Consider the following 16,568-nt stretch of genomic DNA (forward strand, 5'->3'; position numbering starts at 1 on the left):
AGCTCCAGGTTGTGAAGTCCCATCCTTCTTGTTCCTCCCTTCAGCCACCCTTGTTTGTGCTGTTGGGCCTGAAGGTTGTGCTTGGTGTGCAGCAGGAAAAGGATTTGTTTGTGTCCCTGCTGTGTGCAGAGAGCTGACTGGCACCCGATATGAGGCTCAGAACTGCACACCTAAGAAACACAGGATCTGAGAAACATGAAAACTAAAACTTAAGGCATCAGTGCTATCCCGTGGCATGGAGTGACCCATGAGGACACAGAGCAGCTCTCCCTCGGCTCAGGATGGCAACCAGGACCCTCCAAACTCTCCGTGCCCACTCACTTCCAACATGATTCATGTTAATGTTGTTTCCAAGGTTTCCATGGTGAATGTGTGTCTACATATTTCAGGTTTTGGGGTTTTTTTTAATAACGACTTGGATCTTCCATCTGAGAGCTCTCCTCGATCTGCGCGTTTCCATTTAAATTAAACTTCTAGTTGTTTCTTTTTAAGGAAAATAAAAGGAGAAAAGATTGACATGAAAGTGAGTCTGGTCAGCTGTTCTTGGTGGGGTTATTTTTACAGTGACTCAGAGGAGCACTGGACGAAATGTCTCATCGGCGTTCCAGCGACTCTCTGATGGACATTGGGTGTATTTGGAGTTTGTAGGTGCTAACATTTGTTTGCAAAAGGAATTTAAACAAAACAAAACTAGTTTTCCCCAATATGCCATCCAAAAACCACTAATGAGTGTCACTGAGGCCTTCAGACATTCCTTCCATGCGTGATTGCTTCAGATGATAAAGTCTCTCCAGAACGAGCAGGGATTCAAAAGGCAGACTCACTGGGAAGGCTTACTGTTTATTTAGGATATATGAGGACATGTTCCAAGAGTTCCTTGGTTATCACACACACAAATTACACTGAAAACTGGCTTTGCTTCTGTGGCCCTGCTGCTGCTTCCAGAGAATTTCCAGGACTGGAGTTGTTTTGCTCCATGACACACCAAGCTATTAGACAGGGACCAGAATTAGAACTGAGCTCCTGGAGGTGCCTAGAACATGTGTTGCACAACTGGTACTCACTGGAATCCCCCTCACTCCCCACCACTAGAAATGGAAAGTCTCCCACTGAACCAAAGGGGTTTAGGGCAGAGCCTTGAAAAAACGGGAAGCGACTGTGGTTAATAAACCCAAGGTCATTGTCTGTTCCACAGCACCACAGAGCTCCAGCTGTCAAAGGGAGCTGCTGCCACCCCTGTGGGGCATCCCAGGGGCTGCCACCCCACGCACACATCTGCAGCACATGCCATGGGGTGGAGGCTGCCCCCTTCCCATGATGTAGAAACAAACTGGGATGTGGGGAGCGCACACACTCCAATGTTTTGTCGCTTTCCTGGGCTCGAGCAGCTGCAGTTGAACACACCATTCTTCCCCTCGTCTGAGAAACATTTACTGCTTGTTACAAAAGGTTTGGGGATGGCCTACTGTGTAATAGCTTGGATGACTGAAAACAAATTTAAATATAAGAAATGTGCTGGCTTATTTTTTGCATGTTGTAAATACTCTCAGGAACAGCATGGGGCCTTATTAAGTTTGAATTTCAGGTCTTTCAACTTCCTCGAGGAAAGAGAACAAATGGTAAAAGCATGAGGAAATAAGTAACCTCTGTGATTTCCCTCTTCAGTTCAAGCCCAGAGATTTTTGTCAGTGGTTATTACAGTCACATTTCTTTAACACCTTTAAAAAAGAAACAGCAAGAAAAAGGTGTCAAAGAGAGAGGTTGCGCCAGCTGCGGAAAGTTCTGGTTTCTCCAAACACATGGAAACCCACTGGGCAAGGAAGACCTGGGCTTCCTGCAGATCCTATTGCCAGTTCTCCACAACAGACAACTTTTGATTATTCTCCAAATTTGTATTGAAATCAACAGGGTTAGTCACTTTAAAAAGAGACCCCTCTGTGCTGCTCTGTAACCCTTCAGTCTTTGGTTGGGTTTGGGCTTCTGTGCACTCTTATTGCAAGATACTGAATTGTATAAATATCTACCCAAATATTAGCAGAAAATCTGTAGTAGGACAACAGAGAGGCAAATATTGGTATTTATTTATGCATTTACCACTGTTCCAGCATGATGATGTCATTGAAACAAGTGTTTCCCAGGTTTGAAAGGGGAAATTGATAAATACCTTAAGAACCTAAAAAACATTTATGCTTGGAAACTATGCCCAGAGGGTTATTTCCATGGGGTTTTTCTTTAGGTAAGGGTTTGATATGATTATTTTTCACATAATCTTTTGTTTTAGTTATTTATCAAATTATGCTTCTTTTACTTGATATTTTACTTCAGACAAATATATTTAAAACACAAACCTGACTGCTATCAGCATGAACCATTTGGAGTCTACCACACTGTATTTTGCAATGAATAATGACCCACTCTGTTGTTTCCATAGGTTTGAGCACATCTACAGCTGTAAATCCAACAAAAGCATAGAGAGTAAGGAACCTGTACCCTCCAAAAAACTCAGTAACACAGCTGAATTTCAAAAATACCAAGTTATTTGTCATTTGTTCTGCCAAATGTGTGTAAATCCCTTGGTGGCCCCATGTTCTTGGGGGACTTTGGGTTGACAGGTTTGATGTTGCCCATCTTGAGTTTCTGCTGGGGAGTGAGGATTTGCAGAATTCTTGAAATAATGTTGGGGCTCACTGCTATAATTAAAATAGTGAACAGATAAATGTGTACATCTCAATTCAATTACATCAATCTGTTGGTTTTAGCCATGCTTATTTTACATAAGGCGAAAGTTTTTATGTTTCACACAAAGTGGAAGGTTTTTTGTTTGTTCCTGAGGAAGAGCAGGGAGCAAAGGAGCTTTGGGGATGGTCAAACACTGAGAAATAGGGCTGGGAACGTGTTCAGCCATGAATAACCAACTGATAAGATGATTCACTGCTATGCACAGGTGCCTAACATTTGCTATGTGGGAACACAGGGTGGTGACTGGGTTGTTCATCATGCCACTGTGTCTTAATATGGAAAACTTTCCTGGCTTAATGTTGAGACTGTGTTATCCCCTAATTTTTCATGATGTGCCGTCTCATTTTGGAAACTATCTGTTATCCAATAAATGAGTAAGCAAAACCAACTGCCTATGAGCAATAACGTGCCCTTAAGGAAGATCAGCCAATCCCAAAAAATGCTGATCAGGGAACTAAATATTGTTTTTCTAGGGAATACTCCCAGGTCATGTACAGAGGTAGCTTTTTGGTTCAAAAGGAGAGGAAAAAGAAAAGGGAAGCTCAATGTTCCTCCATAAAATGCCAGATGATGGGGGGTTCCCACCAAAAACCACAGCAGCAAATATTATACTGGATAAGGGTTAGGGCATGGCCACAAATGCTTAAAATAGAGCAGGGAAAGGGGTTCTGGCAGCCTGGGAATGTCGCAACCCTCACCACCACATTAAAGGATGGCAGCTCCCACTGCTCCCTGCATCACCTGGGATTTCAAGTGCTGCAAACACCGGATGCACTCCTTAAAACTGACTTTGTCCCAGTGTCAAATGGTCCCACTTCTCCCTGCCCAAGCAAGTTTGGTGTGTCCCTCACACAGCACAGCCTGCTGCTTCCTCCTCTGAGCACACAGCCAGCTCCTCCGTGCAGAGCTCTCTCCGGCTTTGTGCCTCCAGCTCTGCCTCTCTGCTCATGTGTCCACTCTCCCAGACTGACAGCCTTGGAGACAGAGCTCATTTATAGCTCAAAACCAGGTAGGCAGCTTAAAAAAAAATAAAATAAAGATGTCATTTGCCACTCACAGACGCAGATGAAAATTGATGATGGGTTGACAATAGTTTAAGGGTGTAAAGGCCAAATTCTGGCCTCAGTTACGCTGTTTAGGTTTGGGAATAAATCAGCTGAATCCAGCGTGACTCAGAGCAGAATTTGGCTCTAAATATTTCTACTGCAGCATGGGTTTGCTGTCTACATGAATGAATCGCCCTGAGAAAATCAGTGCCTCCTCTTGTCTTTGCCAGTGGGGCCGCAGTGATCCTTGTGCTTATTTAAGGAACACGGCGTTCATGCCTCACCTCCTGCGTCTGTACACGGAGCCACTCACCTTCCCTTTGCTCTCGCCTGCTTTGCATACAGGAGCACTTAACTCCTTTAACAATTACTGCCAGCACTCAAACCTCGTGCTTTGTTTCCCTGGATCTCCCAATCTCTGAGGGGCTAATTATAAACGTTCTCCAAGAGCTCCACATCAGATGCCGGGGAGTCTACGCGGACACGGGAGGCACGAAGCAGCGCAACTCCATCAGGCACTCTAACCACGGCTGGTGACAGCTTAACAGCAACAACCAGACCTGTGTGTCCTTCACAAAGACCTTTCCCCAGCTGCCTCGGGCCCACAGGTTTATCTCTGGGCCTGCCCTGTCAGGAAACAGGTGCTTTCCTATTAATAGGCAGGAGGCAGCCAGGCAAGACGAAGGTGCGGCGCTGTATGGAAACAGGTGGTCTCCAGTCGAACAGTTTATAAACAATAACTAATCACTCAAGACCTGTAGCAGCTCCTAATGAGGACTATAATTACGAGCCAGGTGGCTGTAGTTAGAGGAATACATTGTTTTTAAACAGGTTACTTGACTCAACAGCAGTTTTGCGGGAGGCAGGATTGTCTCCAACATATGTTCCCTCATCCTCCTGCTTTCCTTTTTTTTCCTCTCTCCCTGTGTGTGTACGTAGGGATGCCTGATGCCTTCCAGTACAAAACCCTGGGTTCTGTCACTTACGGTTCCAGAGGCCTGTGATTGCTCTGGCTGAATCCCCACTGCTTATGTCAGGGATAATTTTTGCAAAAAAAAACCCAGCATAAACAACTCAGCCATTTTTCAGATTGATGGCAAGGAAAAAGGTTTAGTATATTTATATTTATTATTTCATGTGTTATTTTTCATGTTAAAACACCACAGTAGTGATAGGCCTGCTGCGGTGTCATGTGTACAACAGAAACAGACGTTGAAAATTGTTGAAGGACTACATTCTCAAAGATTGTTTCTTTATATTAATTTTGCTTGGTGAAAAAATTCCTTTTCCTGAAACATTTATTAACACCAAAAAAACAGTTTAAATTACTTTTTAAAAGCCCCATTTTGCCCAGATTTTGACTCAAGATGCTGGATGCTACAAGGACAAAAATTCTCAATACCAAGACAAGTTTACCATTCCGTTAAAATTTCACACAAATATTTCCAAGCCACCAGCCTTACAGGGAAGAATCTCTTCCTAATATCTAATCCATACCTGCTCCCTGTTTAAAACCTTTACACCTTGTCCTACCATTCATGAATTCAGCCCTTCCACAGCTCTAAAATTTCCAGTTCTGCCAAAACCTGTGGCCAGTTCAGAGCAGTACCACATGAAATCACCTCAGAAATCATCCTCACCCCCTGTTTATTTTGTAATAATACAGGAAATCATACAAAGGAGACTACATTAAGACTCCAGGCTAATTCACTTATGTCATTACAGCATCAAGGTTGATCTTGAAGCTTGATTTGAAATGACAGGCTGAACTTAAGCACTTTCTTAAGTGATTTGCTGGATCAGAGCATACGTGTTATGATATGGCAAATCATTACAAGATCACATGTTAATTTCCACAGGGCTTTCAGGTCTATGTAATTAACACAGTTTCTATCTGTAGAGCTCATTCCTCCCATGTTGCTGTGTCCCTGACATTGATCATTTTGAGATTTGTAAAAAAAATCCCAGCTACGCTGAAAATTGTCTTGATTTGGGCACTAAATGTATAGCAGCATTTCAAACCTAATTTTTCTATACTTCAGCATTGTTGGTCAATAAAACAAGATGATTAATCACAAAGATATTGCACAGCAGCTTCATAATTTTGTGGATGCAACAGTGACACACTGAATAATTTTATAGTCAATAATAGGTTTGGATAGTGCCACATAGTAAAGGATTGTTGTGAAAGAAGACACTTGAGAGGACTAAATTATTCTCGATACACCCAATTTAGAGTCTACTCAAGCATATTTTTGTGTGATATCGATATCTTGTTCCTACAATGATTACTGGTTTCTAAAGATAAGCAGAGAGACAGGTAATGATCACTTGATAGCAACACCATAGGAAAATATTTTCAGTCTGGAAATATAATGGTGAGAAGTTGTTTGGAGTTTCATGTTTTATTTTTAAAAAGCCTATTTCTAATCCTTATCCTCTTGCTCACCCTCTGGGAAATTCACAGTTTTGGTTTGGGCTTGTTATAAAAAGCAGGAGATAAATGTGGCCCTCAACAATTTTTGGTTGATGTTGGAAGACACAGCATCAATTTGTAAGGCTGCTCTCAGGGTTGCAATGAGCTGCACGATTTCTGGGTTTGGAGAGATTTTGTGTTTTCTTCTGAGTGCACACAAAGGTCAAAGCCCAGGTTAAGGAATGGATCTTGTAATTTAATTTTAACCCATTTTGGCACCTTCTTGCTACTGCTTTACCTTTCCTCAGGACAATGGCATCGCTTAGTGGAGAATAGTACTAAATACCACCATGTCTCTAAAAGGCCTTATTGCTTTATTTCCTGACATTCAAGGAGATTTGCATGGGGAGGTTTTTCCACACTCAGACAAGCAAAGTGTGAAGCTGAACTAGACAATCTCCAAAGGTCCAATCTCCCAACTTCTCTACAATGTGTGTGAAGCCTGGCAATCAGGAGTTCTCATAATGACACAAAGAAAGGAGCCTCTCCACCCACACCTGAATCACAGAATCATTAGGGCTGGAAAAGACCTCCAAGACCCCCAAATCCAACCATCAGCCCAACACCACCACCATGTTCACCAGCACACCGTGTCCTCAAGTGCCACAGCCACACATTTTTGAGTCATTCAGAGGGATTCTGAGATGCTGTCCCAGTCATTGTTATTTTTCCCCTCATGCTGACACAGAGTGAGAGATGAGTGGCTCCTAAATGTTCATCTGTGCTCCCTTTCCTGCAATGTGTGCACCCAGTCAGGGGGTGCTGGATAACGCTCTGCCTCTATGAATTGTAAATTCAGGAAGGGCAAATTTGCTGTCTCTGGATTTTTGGATGGGGGTTGAGATGGATTAATTATATGTCAAGAGGGACTTGAGCAATAATAAGTGACTTTATGACTGTCTTTACCACTTGGTAGAAAGGTTACATTTAAAAATTGGCTTTACTGCACTGGATTTTAGGTTAAGTTCAAAATGCAGCTTCCGCTGTTAGAACTGAAGGGTCATATAAAATTCATTGCAATAGAATATTTATAAGTATCTGGGATATTTGTAGGAAACACAATAATGGTAGAATCAGAGCTCACAGATAGAAGGGGGAATTGTTAAATGGCAAATAAAAGCTCCATTTTTCCAGCACTTAACCCTACATATAATAATAATTATTACGAATCCGAGCAATGATTAAATTTCATTCTGAACCCCGGCTGAACGTATGTGAATGGAGAATGATTTTTGTGCTAATAACCGGCGTGCTGCGAGCACTCTGAGCAGGATTGATGTGCATGCACGTCACACATCTCCAAGAGCCTTCCACACTCCAGCCAGGCCCAGGTATCCCTGGAGGAGCTTTGGGACTGGCATGCCTCAATTCCCGTGCCTGGGGAGGGGAAAAGTCCTGTTTGTGTACAGCTTCTTCCTCCTAATCACGTAATTACAGCACTGGAGGAGAGATCTGACAAGAAACCCTCATGAAAGTGAGCAAGGTGAGGGCGCAGCAGCTTTTGTGGCTGCTGTTATCTCATCGCCCTCTCCTCCTGCGAGGTGCTGGGGGTGTGTTTGTGCAGGGATATCATTTACCTCTCCAGCGTGTGCCACCGCAATTATCCCCCCTGAAACACAAAACTGAAGCGGCAGAAGCAGAGGCCCTAATTAGCGTTAAGTACCTGTAATCCTCAGAGATTTTACCCAGCGATAAAAGCCAGGGAAAGTCCCTCAGGTAGGAGCAAAACAGAGCCCAGCCAGGTTGGCGGTGGATCAGGTGTTGTGTGTCAGCTCTGCTGAATGCAGCCTATTGATCCAGAAGTTGCCCGTATTTTCTGCCACAAATTGAATTTAAATTGCTTACATGAAGAAGACATCTGGCAGGTTAAGGTTTACCTGCTTCATGTCTCGAATTAATTTTCTTCACCAGCAAATAGGTAGGGAAGAGCTCTTTTGGAAATAAACCAAGCAAAGCTTTTTAAGAGATCCAGATATGGTTGTTTGAATGCCTGAGCTTGAAGCAGAGAGTTGTCAGATGAGAAATATATTTCAGATTATTAAAATAAAAAAGCAAGAGAGTTTTTACAGATTGAGTACCTGCACTGTACCTTCATTCCTGATGAATAAAATATCTCCTCACCTTACAATATAATATAAAAAAATATAACCCTCATTGAAAGACTTTATTTTATGTGGTGGAGAGGTGCTTGTTGGGGGGGGGGGTTGGAATTTTTTTGTTGTTGTTGCTCATTTGTTTGTCCAAATCAAAAAAATTTACTACTCTATAAGCACATGATCACAATTTTTTTTGTTCTTGTTGTTATTTTATAAAAGACAATAATTTCAGGATCTCTGCCAATGGCAGGGGAGTTGGGGTGAGATAATCCTTAAGGTTTCCTCCAACCCAAACCATTCTGTGATTCTACGAAATGCTTACTGGAGGTTGTTGTGTAGAACAAAACTATTTTCTGAACATTTTTGGAGGGGTTTGTCCACCTATGAAGTGGTCATTTGACTACAGGAGGTGGTCACCCAGGCCCCTTTCTCCAGTCATGAGGGCTCTGCATCACCTTAATCTCTCTTCCAACCAAAGATGTTGTCAGTTTAAATTCCTTTTTCTGATTCCAGAGAATTACACCAACAGTATCCCATGCATTGGGGTCTTCAGTGCTTAGGGAAGAGTGGAAACTCACCAAGACAACCTGGGATCTCCAGCCTCTGAATCAGGGCTCTGAACTGAACAAGTGTATTCTACACTGACAAATTAATATAACACTAATATTAGTAAGAGCTCTGTGTGTGCACTCAAACAATAAAGCCAGTTTAGATGCTGGAAAAAAAAGAAGAGGAGGGGGAAAAAACACCTTCAGAATAACAAGAGGCATGGGAGAAGCCTTTAAAAAATGTTATTGCGTGTTTACAAACTTTTCTTAAAACTGTTTTTACTCATTTAGCCTGGTAAATCCTGGCCACAGCTCTTACATCAGCCTGTTTGTCTCCCTCACAAGGCACCTAAGCTGCTGTTTGGACAACTTCCATTTGATAATGAAGCAAGATGCAGGCTAGACAGCTGCTTTTTTCTCACTCATTTCACTCTGTTATTGGTTAACTTAGTGGAAAAATGTAAATTTTCCAGGGACTTTAGGTCGGAGGTATCCCAGCCAAGGTAGATATGTGCTTGACTTGAGGTCTAATTTAACTCCTGTGTTGAATCGACCTGCCTGGCCCACCAGGGAGCCTCAGAGCCCTCTTTTGGCAAAGGTAGACAATGGAATGAAAGTAAAGTGTAATAAATGCCCCTGTCCAGTCCCATGTCGATATCCAGCTGCTTTCCCCCCCCTCCTTTTTTGCTGTTTTGAGTGCATCAGTATTTCACGTTTACTGTAGTGTGATGAAACACCTTTCAGAATGGCCAGAGGGACACTCAGCAGTAGGCATTTAGGCAGTACAAATTGGAGTGAACAGGAGGACAGTTAGCAGGGAATATTTCTGAGGTCAAAGCGAGCTGGATTGCAGCTGAATCAGCTAAAAAAGCAGAGCTGAGAGCTACAGTACCTACTGCAAAGTAAATATAGATTACATTCCTTTAGACAAATTGATCCACTGGAGGACGATAGGTCTCCCAGAAAAAGAGGCTGCTACAAAAGAATTAAGTATTTTACACTGATGTACACACAAAGAACTCTTTAAACAGCAGCCAGAGGTGTGTCACCTGGAGATCCCATCCCAGATCCTCACAGGAATCACCTGCAGTGCACTGCAAGATTTAAGGCTACAGAATCTGGCACACCCCTGGGGATGCTGGCTTGTGCTTTGTTAACAAAACCTTAAGATTTAGCTGCTCATCTGAGAAACAGATCTCATTTAGGCAAGTGGAAAAATCATACAATCTCAGGGAAATTCAGTGGGAAGGAGCTCCAGGGCATCCCTGGTGTGACCCTCTGCCCAGCAGGGGCAGCTCTGGGATCTGACCTGATCCACTCAGGTCCTGGAAGCCTCCAAGGATGAGGGTGGTGCAATCAGGAAAGCTGAAAGAGCATCCAACTCAACAAGTCTGTCCTCAATACTGTTAACTCCAGAAAAATAAAAGAAAACAAACATGCAGAACCTCAGATATGAAACCACAGCAGTTTGTCACAAACAGCTTTCAGATTTCCTAAAGAAGGTACTAAATTCTTGGAAAAGGCGATGGAATAAATGACTCTAAGAGCTCTGCTTTCTCTCCACTGACCCTACAAGTGATGATGATCTTTTTTTCCCCTGAAAAAACGTAACCATCGTGTGTGTGCATAACTGCTTTTGATCAGTAAATTATTCATCAAGGAACAGAGAATTGCAACTACCAGTAAAGGTGCCATTGTCTAACAGTTGAAACAAATCATTTAAAATCAGGTTATTCCACAAGATTAATGTGAATAAATACACATAGGTCCAAACAAACACCCAAAGAAAAATAGTTAAAAATATTTAAATTGTTAGGCTTAAATTTGGAATATCATGAACATATTTGTAAAAATCCCATTAAACTATTTGTAAAAACATCCTGAAAATATTTGTAAATATTTTAGCTTTCTTCCCAGAGATTATTCTAGGCCAAGTGAACACTGAGGGCACAAAGGAGACAACTTGAGCTCGGGGCTCTTCTCAAAGCTAAAGAGCTCAATGCCCTTCTGCTGGGTGTCCCTGCAAGCAGAGACCTCTCCCTGCCCACTGAGCACAGCTTTCCCCAGCCACCACCCTGATCCACGTCTGGAACGTACCACAGAGTTTGACTAAACTAAAACAAGCCACATTTACAGGTGAATTCTTCCCAGAACACCTTTTCCGTCCCTAAATCTTATAAATAAGATCAATCATTTACTACAAGGATGTGCTAGGCTATAAGAGTGGTGGCACCAGCGCCGTGGATGAGTTTTTTTCCAAGGAGGATGCCCAGGACAGAGCATCACAGGGGCTGGGATTTCAGCAGCACACAGGCAAGGCTAATGGATTTGCACGCTCAGCACTCCTCTGCCAACAAGCTGACTTTTAATATGGGAAATAAACCCCAGCTCAGGATGGAGCAGTCCTGGGCAACATCAGGGGTCCAGGCATCACTGTAATTTTTATTTTGTCAAACAGGAGGTGTTTTGGAGACATGTCCACAATGGAGTGTAACGTTATAGAGGGCTGGATTTAGCTGGAACTCAAACCTATTTATTGCAGCTTAAACCTACTCACACACAGCCTTTTGACAGTCACTGGCAAAACTGGCCTTGATTGTCTGCAAGTGGGAGAAAAATCACCAGAAGAGGAGATCAGCTTTATATACAGTCCGTTTGTTGGTTGTTTTCTATGAGAACCTCCTTTAGATGTCTCCATTTCGTCCTCGGTACGCTGGGTTTTGAAGGGTAGGTAACTTTGTGATTGCAATACATTTTCCCATCTAAAGGCCATCAGTAAAGTGAATGGGGCTGCTCTCCAAAGTGCTTAATGCCTGATGGAAGAGCTGCACGATGCAGTCCAGAAGTAGCACAGTTACCTCAATTACTGCGGTCCCACCAGGCAGTTCACAGCGGTGCTTAGGAAGTGCTGTAGGCTCAGGCTCCGGTATTATAAACTCCTCAGGGCAGCGTGACTACACACAGATCTCATCAGGAGTCAACAAACAAGTCCTGGATTAGACACTAGCCTTTTTTATTTTTGTGCCAGGTTCTTATTTATTTATTTATTTGCACCCAGGAAGGAGCCCGGTGTTGTTAAAGCAGCAGTCTCAGCGCAGCGCTCTCCTGAAGAAGCATAGCACAGCGAGATGCCCTGTGTACTTTTTGTGCCTTTTTTGTTTTTACATTGTTATCAGGGAAAAATATGTCTTGCCATTTCCCAGGGGGTTCCCCGGGACAGTGTCTCAGTGTGAAAGGGCACCATGGGGCTGCCTCGGACAGTTTTCTTTCAATAAGGGTTTTTTTTTTTTGTTTTGTTTTGTTCTGGTTTTTGTTTCTATTGTAACCACTCTGCTCTGCTGCTTCACTGATTTCCCAGCTGTTCCTCTGCGGTGTCTGAAGTCGAACGCCGAGGATCTGTAACCGAACAGCTCAGAAACAAGCAGCCCATCATGGCAAGCATGAGAAAACCACGAATACATCTTTCTCTCTCGACATAACTCTCCGACTCTCCGCTGTCTGCTCCGGCGCAACGCACAGGCAGAAATCTCTCTGCGAGGTACCAGCTGGGGCATAACCAGACCTCGAGCAGCCCACTTCAGAGCTGCAAAAAGGGCAACATTCCCAGCACAAAAACTTGCTTTATTTCATTCTCAGTTATGCCCTCGTGCAGAGCTGTGAGGGTTGGCCAGGTGTGGTTTAAGCTGGACCTTGGTGGAAGGAGCAAATTGTCCCTGGAGCATCGAGCTCTCCCTGACAGTGCACGGCTCTCACTCTGCTACACCAGGGAATGACAAGATTGAAGGCCCTTCCAATTGTTTGTCTTTTTTTCCTGTGGAATGCCCCAGAAGGCATTATTTCTTGTATGACTTCACATGGGGAAAAACCAAGCAAAACGAAGAAAAAACGTCTTTCCAATGACAGTTGACAATTCATCTGCAGTGTGTTGCGCTCGGTTAAAAAGTCACTTTTTAAAATGTGTTGTAAAAATACATTTTTCTGATAAAATAATTCTGGAGGAACGTGGAATGTGTTTTGAATGTTACGGTAGCATCATAAATAAAAGGGATTTAAAGTATTTAGAAAAGTCATTTTTCCCAAGGTGAAGGACTTTCTGCTCTCCCTCAAAAGACTCCAGCTCATCCTAGGTAATTTTCTTTCAGACTATCCCAGTAAACCCACAGAAATCAGTAAAAATTTTTGCTAATCTATAGTTTATCGATTTCATTTTGTAACAGGAGGAGGAGTAGCAAAAGGAACATTTGAAAAAACAGAAGCATGATATATGACTACTTTCATAATCAACCCTTTTGATTTCTTCATTTGAAATATTGGAAAACTAAAATGCCATTCAAATGCAATTGTAAAAATAACATTATAAAAACATTAACGTTGGAAATATGTGGTGAAAACTTCTTCAATGTGAAATAGAGTTTTATTTCATGAAAATGTTTTCAGAATAATTCGTATTTACTTGGTTCAAACACTTCTTTTTTATAAGACTAAAAGATGGAACAGCTTTTCAGCTGAGCAATTTATTTTAATTTTATTTAATTAAGTGAATGCAGTAAATTATTTGTGCTTCACCCTGTCTGAAAACAGTGTCAGATACAATACAATTCTTGAAGAGATGCGTGAAGTTATTATTTCACTTACATGTAGTCATGTTTTGGAGTATGTGATCCATCAAATCCCTGCCCAGATTGATTTTATTGACCTTAAGATTATTTTTTATATTTGCTTTATATTACCTGGATTTTCTTTATGTGTTTGGAACATTATAATTTCCAGGTGCTCTTGACATTATCCAAACACGTTTCCTCCAGGCAAGAAAAATCTATATCCTGTTTTATCACCCCTTTTGGTGACAGGTATTGCCTACTCATCTCCTGAGAGGAACTTTTTGTGCCATCTGGTTCAAACCTGCTTTGGTTCAGAGACACCAGAGAGTTTCCCAGACGGGTCCTGCTGCAGCTCAGAGTGTGACTGCTCCTGCCCACCCTACAGAACAACAAAGTGAGGCTCAAAAATCCTCCACAACACCCCTGAAGGTTCCACAACGAAGGAGCCAAGCAGCACAGCCCTTCCCTTCCAGCATCCAGCTCCAGCAAGCAGGTTGCTCTTATTACTTTACAACCACCCAAACCCACTGCTGACAGAAAAAAAACAGTGAAAACAAGGCCCCACCACTTTTTGGGAAGATTAGAACCACAGTTTCAGTGTTTCCCAGCAGGTACCTAAGCACAACCATTGCTTCAGTCTCCATTTTTATTGCTCTAGGCAATGGAAACTGTAGTTTCTATATTTAATGTATTGAAACTGCCTGGTCTCCAAGGTAGCAGGGGTATCTCATATACACTGGTAGAATGCATTTCAGGCTCAATCACTTTGAAAGCCTGGATAATAGAGGAGCACTTGTACTTTGGATAACAAAGTTATTTCCTTTAACATCAACAAGCTGCTCAGCTAGTAACTGCACCCGGCATTGATTTTGTGAGCCTGTTTGTGAGCACTGGGGGGGCCTTTTTCACCGATAAAACTAAAAAATTTGCAGATCATTCTTCACGTGCATCATTTCCCAGGGCAGAGCTGACAGCAGAAGCTGTATTCACTTCAGCATGGCTGTTTGGAATGTCAGTGGAACATAAGCAGGACCAGCCCTGGCTCTGTCGGCTTCACCCTCCCTGTTTCAAGATAGATTGAAGCCTGAACTTACATCTCCAGCCAAATTTTGTACCTGGTTCCTATTGGGGCTATAAAAGTGCAATCACTTCCCAGACTTGCTGCTTAGATCCCAGACTAATGGGTTGAACATGCAACTGGATTCAGATGTGGGCTCCTTCCTGCTAGACTCAGGCTCATGTATTTCAGCAGGCCAAATATCTGCCTGTTTACTCATTTGTCATTACAAAGTGCTAAATTAAAAGTATCAGGAGCTACCAGTCATACATTCCTTGGCCATATTTTACTTTTTCTTGTAAGAAATCCTCCATCTACATTTTTTTCCTTGCATCACGTGCTTCCTCTGAACAGCAGCAGTGGCCAGCACATTCCCCCTCCCAGCCCTCACCATCCAGCTCCTATTATCAGTAATGGGAACTAGGCATGTCCATGGAAATGAAAGCAGATCCCTTGCTGGAAACTTTTTTGACAGGAGTGTTGCAACAACTTTAAAAAAAAAAAAAAAAAGAACCCATGTCTCGTTTATTTTCCCCTTTCTTCCTCCCAGCTTTCTGTCAGTCATCAATCGAACAGGAGACAACTCATTTCATTTCTGTGACACACAATGATGGACTTGTGTTACAACCCTGACTTATTTTGAGAACTTCAATTTCTCAAGCTGAAAGCCTGAATGTCCCATGCTTGGAAGGGCTATTGATCTGATGTGGATGGACAGCTCAAGAGGAACTGATACATTCCTTACAGCGATTTTTTTCTGACCACTACATAATGTAGACTTTCTGCTTGTTTGTTGACATCTAAAAAACTTTGATCCTGTGATTTAACTGATACTCTTCTGCCGCTCCTACTCAATATTTCCCTGTGCTGTTTGATGTAGGAGTTATTTGTTATCCACTACCTGGAATGGAAATCTGGTTCACTGTGATAAAATGTGCGAATTCACGGGGCGGCAGGAACCTCTAAATGCACATCACAATGGTACAGCTGCAAATGTGGGACACTTCCCCATCCTGATCCCCCCCAGTGCCTTTCAGCAGATGTAAAGTCACCATGGAACAGCTCTGGATCCTCACTCCCAGCCTGGACAGGAGGGACCAGCCCTCACAAGCACTACTGACCACTGTGTGTCCAGCCCAGCTGGGAAAAAACTCAGCATCTACAATTTAATTACAACTTAATCAAAGCTAATTTTGCTTCAAAGCAGGATAAATACCACAGATCCACATCTCTTCCCTTATTTCTTTCCCTTTCCTCAGCTTTGCCTCAGCTTCCCTGCACCTCTCCTGCGTGGACAGCAGGGCCCTGTCACCAGGGTGGCAGAGCCCCAGCACCACACTCCTGGCTGTCTGCAGGTCACAGGAAACAACTCATCCCACTCCTAATGATTTATGTAATTTCTTTGGACTCTCTCCTGGCTTAGGAGGTTTTCTGCTTTTTTTATTACATCTTAGAGAAGCAAACCAGAGTCTTTCAGGGGCAGCTCCTCAGCCAAGGTAGCTGTTTGTGACAGAATTAGTCTGCGTTAATACCAGCACAGAATCAGCCCCAGAATTTCATTATTATTGCCTTTAAAGGAGGGTCTCCTCCTCCTCCTCCAGGATTAATTTAGAGCAATGAAAATTAAACAGCATCTCATCTAATAGTCAAAAAGATCTGCAGAAACTGTCCTCGTTTAAATACCAATTCAACCCTTTTCTGTCACAGCAGGGTAGTGCATCTATGTTTTTTTGTTCTAAAAGCCAAATACTATTCAAACAAAAGAATCACTTCCAAGTTAATTACACAAAAGAAAAGAAAAAAAACCTGTGGAAAAAAAAGAAAGAAAAAAGCCACGCAAGAAAAACTAAAAAAGAAAATTAAAGGATCTTTTGAAAACTTAGATTTTGCAACTAAAGCACGATGTGGTCTTAGACCTTTACTTTGTGTGCAAGAGTTGGACTTTATTCTTTGATTTTGTGCACAGGATCACTGCTTATTATAACTATAATGGTTGTGAATTTGT

This window comes from Prinia subflava, chromosome 6 (assembly GCF_021018805.1).
Source record: "Prinia subflava isolate CZ2003 ecotype Zambia chromosome 6, Cam_Psub_1.2, whole genome shotgun sequence".
In the NCBI taxonomy this organism is placed as follows: Eukaryota; Metazoa; Chordata; class Aves; order Passeriformes; family Cisticolidae; genus Prinia; species Prinia subflava.